Below are 11,014 nucleotides of genomic sequence, written 5' to 3' on the forward strand. Positions count from 1 at the left end.
ACTCTTCAAATTTCCACTCATTTCTTACACACCAACTCATAATGAACTTGACTCCAAAAATAGGAAAGATTAAGAATAAAAAGAATTTTAAGTAACAAATTTTAATTAAACAAAGCAGCAGTTAGACCAGAGTAATAAGTGAGTCGCATGGTCGCATGAATCACAAATTTAAAATTCTTTAATTTGAGTTTCGAATCCAAGTACAGGAGTGTTACAAGAACACTACATAAACTTGAGGAGGCATTATTTTTGATACCTGAAAAGAATGTGGAGTGAGTTCAGCCAAGGACAACTTTCCTTCCAGGAGAGGAATAAAGGAGAAGATACACCTGTTTGTATCTTTGATTCAAAGATCTGGGTTCTAAAGAGTCCTGGCCTGTCTGGCCAAGGAACCTTCTGCTTGAACTAGGCTACCTCAGTGACAGCTGCAGATGTGCCGGGTGTGATGACCACCCTAGCCCACCCTGCCCCACCCACAGATTAAGAGACAGCAGTCCTCTGGGCACAGACACAATCTGGAGCTACAAGGTTTCATTACCAGTTCTCCTTTCCCTCCGCGTATTAGGGAATAGCAGAGAACTTTAGAACTGTTTAGAGTACTGAAAGAAATGTATTCTTTCACTATACAGTGCACAGACATTCCTGGGGGAAAGAAGAAAAAGAAAAAGTAGAAAAAACAAAAACAAAAAACAGTCTCTCTCCTCCCAGAAAACTCAGATATATTTCCTTGAGTCACGAATTTGTGGCAGCCATCCTGCACTCTAAAAGGAACTAGCCAAGGACAAAACAAGGACACTGTCTTCAACTTCAATCTTTTTCCTCTGAATTTTTTTTTTTTGGGGGGGGGGATTACTGGGGATTGGACCCAGCGGCACTTTACCACAGAGCTACGTTCCCAACCCTTTTTAATGTTGAGAGATGGTCCAATTTGTTGAGACTCGTCTTGCAATCCTCCTGCCTCCACCCCTGAGTCACTAGGATTACAGGCATGTGCCACTGTGCCTAGCTACTGACTGAATTTTTAATCACACACCTTTCCTGACCCCAATCTCCTCCTACTAAGATCTATTTCTCTGTACTCTTCTTCACAGCTAAGCTTCTCAAGAGTTATCAATGCAAGCCATTCCTCCATTGAACTATGCATTCATCTTTATATTCCTAAGGCATTCCTGATTTCCCAAAACTTAGGCTTCTCAAAGTTGATGGTTCCACAACACGTTTTACATGTTGCTTTACAGCAAATAACACAAGCTATAACAATGACTTGCATGTCCATCATCCTCACTTCTGAAAAGTTCCGTACTGCTAATATCTAGAAAAGTTTCTAGTATGTAAGTGTAAACCTAATACCTAAGAAACAGGAATGCCACAAATGTTGAAATGAATTAATAACCCACTCTGCTATCTACATGTGCCAAAAGTCGAATGCGAGTCTGTGTGAGTTTGGGGAGAGGAACAGCAAATACAGAAATGAAGAAGAATCATTCCTCATTCCTCAGGTATTAGAGAGTTGGGGTCTGGAACAGACCAATTGGGCCAAGGGCCAGAGCCATGGCCTTGAGGCAAAACACGTTCAAAAGTCCCAAAGTATACCTAGTGCTTGATCTGAGCTTGCAACAGTCCTTTACCACAAAGAGACAATAAGTAGGGAAAGGTGACAGAAGCCGGACACTCAACCTCAACTGCCATTTCCTCTGCTAAATGACAGCTGGAACTCCAAGCATGTCAGCAAAGGACCTTACTAAGTGGGCAAAATGCTTTTCCACTTCAAAAGTCTTCTGCTAATGAGAGAAAAAAAAAAATATTAAAAGAGCCAACAGCTTTTTTTTCTTCTTCTAATTTTAAGTGACAATTCCTACCTAGGAAAGAACCCTGAGCCAGGCTGAGAACACTCCTCAGAAAAACACAGTAAAGAAAAAGATATCAGGTACTTTGGAAATGAAGAAGCCTGGGCCAAAATTTGATAACCAGCTTTACATTTTTAAAATAATATTTGAATATAAATATATGCTAATAAAATTACTGATCTTACCAAAACCACTGACTCTGAAATTACAACCTAATAAATTGATTATTAAGTACATGAAGGTATCAGTAATTAGGGAGTTGGGTGGGTGGCTCTCCCCCGTTTTTTCAACAGAACCCTATAGACTTCACCTCCTTAGGCCCAAAGCACCTCCCCATAGATTCCTAGGGAAAGACGAGTCAATAAAAAAGAAGAGATTAATGGAAAAAAGGTAGTGGGGAGAGCAGGCAGATTCCTTTAATCTACTACTTAAACTACAGTCTAGGAGGTAAGCTACTGCTAAAGTTTAGACTTCAAAGAAATTGAAAACCATGGCCCCACTCCATGAAGCATCTTTTAGTATAACTCCAGTTTAACTAGGGATGAGGAAGAGGAATGTGGCTGTCCACTAGGACTTATCCAATCTAAAAGGTGACAAGAGTAAAAATCACTTCAACAAATAAATACTGGGAATAATCATTACAAACATATTCTTTTGAACAAGTTTCATTTTTAAAAGAATATTATTTGCACACAGCTTCAGCTGTATTATGGTAATATTTTCTACACTGTACCAATGCCCAGAAAGGAATGTGCAGCCAGCCAGCTCCATGGCATGCCCTCTGTGCCCATGCAGCAGTCATTAGCATCCAGGGTCCTGGCAACCACTGCTTCTTTGTTCCCTATGTTTGTATTAGCATGACTTTTATTACCATATTAATATTTTCCAAACTCACTCCGATTCTAAACTAAGGATATGTTTTGGAGGAGTAATGACACTAAAAGAAAAGTATTAATGTATAAAATGGTTAACACCTAAACAACTCAAATTTGAATTGCTCATTCATTCTAAGTCAATTAAAGGTAAAAACAAGTCACAAAGTAAGTTTTCTGTCTTTCTCAGGAGACGAACCAGCTGCTTCCTCAGTCATCACACAAATGATGACAACAAAGCAGAAATCCAACAGTTTCAACTCACTATACACTTAAGAGTTGTGACACATAATGTTCTCTCCTTCAATCTTCTAAAAACTTCCAAGTTTCAAAACTCATGGAATTATTATTAATCCAGTTAGGCCATCCAGTGCAGCAACCAATGGATAGCTTGTAAACAAACACAGAAAAGGCACATTCAGTGTGACACAGGAGAGAAAATAGATCCTCACTAGCAGAAAACTAACACTCTATTTTTGTTTCAATAGAGTGTAATTTAAAAAAAAAAAATTTGGCTTTTGAAACTGGCTTTGTTGTTGTTGTTGTTGTTTTGGTACTGGGGATTGAACTCAGGGGCACTCAACCACTGAGCCACATCCCCAAGCCCTTCTTCCTATTTTATTTAGAGACGGGGGGGGGGGGGGGGGGTCTCACTTTCTGAATTATTAACAGGTATAACAAGCTACATGACAAACATATTCACTGGATTATTCATATTAACATTATGGATAATTTCTCCAAGTTAACATGGAAATGTCATCTTAAAAAAAAAAAAAAAAACAGTACTCAAAAGTAGTAACTGGCAGATAAATGTACATTCCAAATATTCCAAATAAACCTGATAGAGCTCAGGAATAAGATCTGAGAAATGAGTTTAGCCCTATAATTAATAAGCAGGGAGAGAGTGACCAGGTGACTTAATACTGACAAACCAGATTGTCCTCAACTATGATGTAGAGAAAAAACTAGGCAGAGAGTGGCAAGTGTTTTTATTTCTTCAATTTCAGAAGTTAAGCACAGTGGTGCACACCTGTAATCCCAGCAGCTCAGGAGGCTGAGGCAGGAGGATCAAGAGTTCAAAGCCAGCCTCAGCAAAAGGAGGTGCTAAGCAACTCAGTGAGACCCTGTTTCTAAATAAAATACAAACAAGTGCTTGGGGATGTGGCTCAATGGTTCAGTGCCCCTGAGTTAAGTCCCTAGTACCCACACCACACACACACACACACACACACACACACACACACACACAAAAACCCACCAATTTCAATTAACAGGTACTGACTGAGCAATGTGCTCTAGCGTACTCTGCTGAGATTGTCAGATATAAGTAAAAAGCTGTGTCCTGGGTGTGACAGAAGTGGTGCTACTAACTCATCATCAGAGGACACTGAATTGTTTTTCCAGTAGCAATGACCTGCTGTGCTCCTCAGACCCACTTGTGGTCAGTGGCTGCGGAAGCTACAAAATGTGGCTGTGTAACCAAGCACTTCCCTGACTCTGGACAATAGAAAGTAACAACTAACATGTATTGATGTTTAAAATAAACTAGCACTGTTCCAACCACTTAATCCCTATTAACACATTTAATCCTCACAACAATCTAGATTCTACTGTCACTTCAACTGCATTGAGGAGACAAGGCACTAGTCACCAGGTAGAACTGGCTTCCAAAGGGATAACACAGCCAGAACTCAACCTTCCTCAGCAGTCTGTGGCTCCCTGTCTCCTACTTTCAACCACTTGGTATATGGTTTCTCTTGGTATATGGTTTCTCTGTCACCTGTACAATGAACCAATCACAACTTCAGTTCTATTAATGCTATGCATTAAGTAAGCCAGAAGGCCAGGCTTCATGGTGATGTAAGTTAATATTTTATCTGCCTTCCTGTCTTACTCTCTCCAAGGGGCCTGGATTTTTGCAAATAGCACTCAAATTACCCATACCTTGAACATCAGTATTTTACCTTAATTTTTTTAAAGTCAAAAAATCTCATAAATCATCTACTCCACAACATTTTGTAGGACCGTCAGAAGATGTGGGTTTTAGGGTTTAAAGAATTTTCCCATTAAGAGCATCAGTCAGAAAACTGAAGGGAGGAGATAATTCCTAAAATGTAAGTCTTTGAAGAAATTAGCACAGTGAAGAGAATAAATAATCTAGTAATAAGTAATCCTAGTAATCTTAATGGGTTTTGCAACTGTTTTTCTGGGCATCACATCTCACAGTACAGGGATATAGGAGGTGAATGGTATATGAGATGTAACTCAGTGATAAATACTAATGGCTCCCAGCACTCCTAGAAGATTGACTTTTCTAAATAAATGCCATTTTCCAAGAGATTTTGCTGAACACTAGTCGGCAATCCTCATCAAAGGGATGTGAGCTTGTCCAAACAAACAAAAAAGAGCTTGGCAAAAAAAAAAAAAAAAAAAACAATAAACAGGCTTTCAAACATCAACAGAACAAAGCAATTTTTAAAATAATTTTTATATAAATATTGTACTCCAATGTATATGTTATCTTCAAGTGTTCCCATTGTAACTTCTTACCTATCACTACACTTCAGATTACACACATTAAGCAAACCAACCACTATTCTGAACCAAATTCAAAATAGTATGGTAATGAATAGAACTATGTATTTTTTTAAATTCCCATACCTAATTTCAATGTAATAAGAAATTTACATGCAAGCATCTAACCTTCAAAGTATTATAAAAAGAATAGAAGTACACATGAAATAAGAATTAATTAGACCACTAAGAATAAATTTAAATAACTATAGCTCTTAAAAAGAAATCACAAGTTAAAAAAAAAAATTTCAGGTGTTAAAAGAATTAAATTCTTTATATTCCCCAGCAGAAAAAGAATGAACAACATATACTCATCTTATACAATATGCACGCACTACTGTTAATCTGTATCTTTCATCTTAATGTCTTTCTTATTTTATGTAAAACTCTTAAAAACCAAAGTTTTAGGGCTAGGGATATAGTTCAGTTGGTAGAGTGTTTACTTTGCAAGCAAGGCCTAGGTTCAATCCCCAGCACTGCCAAAAAAAAAAAAAAAAAAATTTTAAAAGGTGGGTGGGGGGCAAAGTTTTAATATTTTCTTCTCAGATGAACCATCTGGTACCCCACCTTAGAAACCCTAATACCTAAAAAAGTCATGATTGCTAATCTTTGGTTCCAAACTTACAGCAATGAAAGGATCGTGTTTCCTATTACAAAATGTTTTAAATGAACTACCACCAAAAAAGATTAATCACTCTTCTAGTCAAAGGTAAGGGCCAGATTGCTCACCCCCACCCCCCAACTAAACTTTCCATTCCTAAACCTTGCATTGAGGACTCCTCCCGTGTGTTCACCCACTCATTTTTTAAGCAAAATGCAATGACACAAGATATAGACACATATACCAAGAGAATGAGACAGATACATTTGTTGCTTCTTAACAGCTCTTTCTAGATTTGTCCCATAAGACCTGCCAATCCACCCATATTGTTCTTACCTACTCCCTGATGGTATCACACTACTCATGTATACATGAAAATTCAGGGGCCATGAAAAATGATATGGAACCCCCTTATATGATTCCATAAATAAACTTTTATAAGGAACAAATTAAGTTCACTTTCTGAAACATATAGAATACTCAATAACAAAACCACAAAAAAGTACAATAAGTACAGTATAAATGGTAAAATTTTTGTTACCACATTGTTGATTGGGTTACTCCTACTTGCAAATTTTATGGCCTCACATTCTCCTGCAATAGGTCACAAGGCTACTCTGTTTAAACACCACCTCAATGCTACTTAGCCACTTCCTAAGAACGCTCTTATACTTCACTCACTCATTACCTGTATCAACACAGACAACTGTGGCCTGGTCCCCTTCGACCTTCTGAGGAAAGCGTGCTCCCTGGCCTTTTATAGTGGAGGCATGTGATGAGAGTATCGCACCAGCTGTTCCTAATTACCTCTTGGGCTGGGGCGGATGACTCAGCAACCCAACTTTTTTTAAAGAGTCACCCTACCTTGTTATCCAACCAACGTACTGAACAATGGTAAGCCACTTGACAGATTCATAGACTAAACAACAGTAATACATGAGCAATCACTACACCAAGGCTACTCTACTCCCAACCGACTCACCAGGGGCCTTTTTCTGCCCTAGGTTTCTTTGTGATGTCCAAAGACAGAAGTGGCAAGTGCCTTCAAGCCCAGCCCAGCCCTTGCACCACTACCCCAACACCAGGAAGAAGCAGGCCCACACCTCTTCCCATTTCTCTGCTTGACCATGTGAAGCGCTCAAGGGTTCTGCCGCTAACATCTCTGAGATTTCCACCCTTTATCTTGCCGAAATGCCTTAAATGCAAGCCCTGTGGGATGAAATGGGTGTCCCAACAAGTGAACAAAGACCTAAGAGTGGCCTCCTCCAGGTAACAGTTCCGACACCGATATAATTCTCCAAAAAGATCAGCACCCTACGAAACAGTCTTTGTTCTTCCAAGCATGACGCTGTAGCTTGTTTTCCCCACACACGTTCTTTCACAATCACTACTACGCTCTACCTTGAATCAGCCCAAGTCGAACGCAGAAGGCTCTACATAAAAGCATTCCGCACCTTTCTACTCAATGGCAAAGAGCTGCCGGTAAGAATGAAGAGGCAATGGCACTCGCGTTACACTACGCGAGCACAAAGCTGGTGTCTCCAGAATTTACACCCACTCTCACCATATTGTAAGAGGCTTAATTTACAACGTGTGGGCAAACTCCTACAAGGGGAGCTCCGGGATCTCGAGTCCCCCAAATCAATCTTGGCTAAACCTAGCACAGCAAGGCTGTCTTGGCTCGGCCACGAACTCGGCCTTCCTTACGTGGTTGCACGCGCGACACACACGCAGGCTAAGGGAGCAGCAGCTCGCTGGACGCCGCGGTAGGGGCGGAGGACAATACCGGGCAGGGGCCGCGAGGGCGGCGCGGATGTGTCGCCGGCAGGCGGGGCGCGGGTCGGGCCGGGGACGGCACTCGGCTGCCCGGCGCGCCCCGCCCCGCCGGCCCGGGTAAAGTCCGCTCGGCGGTCACACAGCAGCGCTGGCCGCGCAGCAGCCTCGGGTCGCCCCTTCCGCGGACGCTCCAGGAATGGGGGCCGATTGCGAGCCACGCTGCGCACCACCCTCGCCCACCAAGCGCCTCCCGTGGACCCCCGACGCCTCCCGGACCTGCCCCCGGGTCGCCCCTCGGCCTGCAGCCCGGACCCCGCGCGCTGACCCACCCCGGGGAGGACGGGCAGGCGGGGCGGCCCAGCCACTCACCAGAGCCGAAGCGCCGCGCGGCCCGACTGACGGCGGCGAGCGCGCGGCGGGCGGCGCGGGCAGCGGTCAGGTGACTCACTCCCTCGGCGCGGCCGCCGGCCCTTCCCTCCCCTGCGCACCCTCCGCTCCGCCGCTGCGGCCGCCAGCACCCCGCGGCGACGACACCCCGCCCACTCGAGGGCCCGCCCCCAGAGGCCCCGCCCCGCCACTCGCGAGGCGGGGGCTGCAGCCGGGCTCTGGCCGCAAGGGTCGGGGGAGGCTGCCCGTGCCCACTACCTCTGCGCGCGGTGGAACTGGCAAGCCACCCAAGGACCACCTCCTTTCACCCTGCTGAGGCTGACGCCTGTAGTTTGACAGACACTGGAATAAGACCAAGCCAGCCCGCCTGCCCAGGGTGCCCACCGACGGCAAGAGAGAGAAGAGGCATCGGACCCAATCCCTCGCCAAAGCCCCATGGGGGCCCCTTCTGGAAGACTCCTCCGCAGAGTTTCCAGGCTGCTCACTTTGGGGTAGCCAAGAACCCAGGTTCCAAAGTTTGAGAGGGCCCAAAAGAAAAGGGAGGCACAGTGCATTTGTTGGCTGCCAGACAGGAACTTTTAGGGACAAGAGCCTCCACCCTCAAAAGCTTGTCTAGCCGGGCGCGATGGCGCACGCAGCTGGGGAGGCTGAGACAGGAGGATCAGAAGTTCAAAGCCAGCCTCAGCAACGAGGAGGTGCAAAGCAACTTAGTGAGACCTTGTCTCAAAAAAATACAAAATAGGGCTGGGGATGTGGCTCAGTGGTCGAGTGCCGCTGAGTTCAATCCCCATACCCACCTCACCCCCCAAAATAAAGCTTGTCTAACATTCCTTCAAGTTGTTTGTTTCAAATAAGACCTTCCAGAAGGGGGGGGGGGGTGGAAACACCAAGAGTGTAACTTTCCTCATTATAGTCTCATTATTATATGTTTTCCTAATAAAATCCCTTTGCTTCAGTGTTCAGAAGACTCTGCTTTGGGAGGTATACACGGGGCTCTCCGTGCTTGCACAAGTATTCTTTCTTCAACTCTTCTCTCCGGTTGTGCTTATTGGCTTTGCACTTACTAAGAGTCGGGCCCATTGTGTTGGGTGATACATTAGAAAGCATCTTCTGGCAGCCCTACTTTTGCTGACAATGAAAACAAAGGCATCCTGTAACAGATGTTCCCTTAATACTGTGGCTGCCAGGAAACTTGGAACCAGGTTCAGTGTCCAGTGGTGTCACCTGGCTCATCTCAAGCCCTGGTTACATTTTCATCCTCTGGTGCTTATTCTGGATGTTTATCCAATTCGTCAGTTTTTAAATTATGTTCCCAAGCCATTTAACAGCTCTGGAGTTCAAAGCATTGACTGTTTGCCAAGTAAGGTGCAAGTGTGGCAATCTTGAGGGCCGACTATGCTAGCCAACCTTCTGGGGAAAGTGGCACTGCCTTTGAAGCCTGCAGCCATGGAAGGATTTGTCTGAAGGGATTTTGTTGGCCATTGAGTTTAAGTAGAGAAAGATAGAGAAAGATAGAGAAAAAATTGGCTGAACACCAGCAGCCCCAGAGAGTGTGTACTCCTTGTACACAAGAAGACAGCTCTGGAACTCCCTGGGCCAAATAAAAAAAAAAAAAGGCTTCCAAGATAATAAATTCAGATATTATCACTAGTGAGACTGCATCTGTGCAGTGCAGAAGCTGTGGGACTTAGGGACATTTGACTTATGTCCAAAATACATAAGAAGATGACATGAGTGAAATTGGATGGTGGTGCAAGATATGAAGTGATTCTATCACCTAGAATCTGGGGAGGCTTTCTGGAGGAAGAAAGCTTGCATTAGGACTTAATTGAAAATCAGAATGGTGCCCATCTGTTGAGGGAAGGTACATAGATGGGAGGTATTTCAGCTTGTCTGGGCTCATGGTGCAGGTAAAGATAAAATGAGAAATGAGGAAAGGACACTTGGGAATAGACCATGAAAGAAGGATGAGGGTTCTTACAGACACCTAAGAGGCCTCAGCCTTCCTGAGCCAATGGAATTTTATTTTTCTTCTTTCCACAGCTAGGCAGATTTTTTCAGGGGAAGAACACACCCTCCTCCTGGAGAAAAACTTTCTTTCCTCTAGATAATGGGGATGGTATTTTCTGCCCTGAAAATGATAACATGCATTCTGATGAGCTTAATAATTTGGAAAGTTCTTACAAAGGTATACCAAGATGTTAAGACTGTCAAGGCAGTTAGAAGTGTCTCTCAAATTTCAGTGAGTAAGAATATCTGCAGACTCATTTAATGATAGGTTTCTGTCCCCTGCCTTCCTAAGCTTCTAATTTCAAAGGTCTGAGTAGAACCCAGGAATCTGCATTTTTAATACTGATGTAAATAATCTTCAGAACAATTGAAATGCACTGAGTTAAAACTGAGGGTATGTAACATAGAAGAGACTGAATGAAAAATGAATGGAAAATTAAACAAAACCAAGTCAATGGAAGGGCCTCATGCACTGGCCTAGAGTTTGGACTCTCCCCTGGGCTGAGAGAGTAAGTAGAAATCTTTTCTACGTGATTGTTTTAAAATGCTAATTCTAATATTGAGAAGGGAGAGAGAGGAATGGGACAGATTGCAGGTTGAGGGAGTGAGCGCATGATGATGCAGTAGTTACTCAGTAAATTGTGTGGCACTTTTTGTCTCGGCATTTCTTGCTTTTGAATAAAACAACTAGAATATCATTTTTTTAATACCCAAATATCAGCCAGGTTTGGTGGCCCATGACTATAATCCCATCAACTCAGGAGGCTGAGGCAGGAGAATCACAAGTTCAAAACCAGCTTCAGCAATTTAGAAGGCCCTAAGCAACTTAGCAAGACCTTGTTTCAAAATAAAGAAATAAAAAGGGATGGGGAATGTTGCTCAGTGGTTAAGCCCTTTCTGGGTTCAATCCTGGGTACGTAAAATACAAAAAATAAAATAAAACCTGA

At 43.3% G+C, this 11,014-nt stretch overlaps 1 protein-coding gene across 2 annotated transcripts in view; it reads right to left on the minus strand.

The window, feature by feature from the left end:
- Positions 1–8,111, minus strand: part of Bach1 (BTB domain and CNC homolog 1) — a 43,867-nt gene extending 35,756 nt beyond the window's left edge. For both annotated transcript variants that reach the window (XM_076868318.2, XM_076868317.2), the window contains exon 1: positions 8,040–8,111. The gene's annotated coding sequence lies outside the window, so the exon portion shown is untranslated. The remainder of the gene's footprint in view (positions 1–8,039) is intronic.
- Between the last annotated feature and the right edge of the window lie 2,903 nt (positions 8,112–11,014).

The sequence above is a fragment of the Callospermophilus lateralis genome, chromosome 10 (assembly GCF_048772815.1).
Source record: "Callospermophilus lateralis isolate mCalLat2 chromosome 10, mCalLat2.hap1, whole genome shotgun sequence".
Classification (NCBI taxonomy): Eukaryota; Metazoa; Chordata; class Mammalia; order Rodentia; family Sciuridae; genus Callospermophilus; species Callospermophilus lateralis.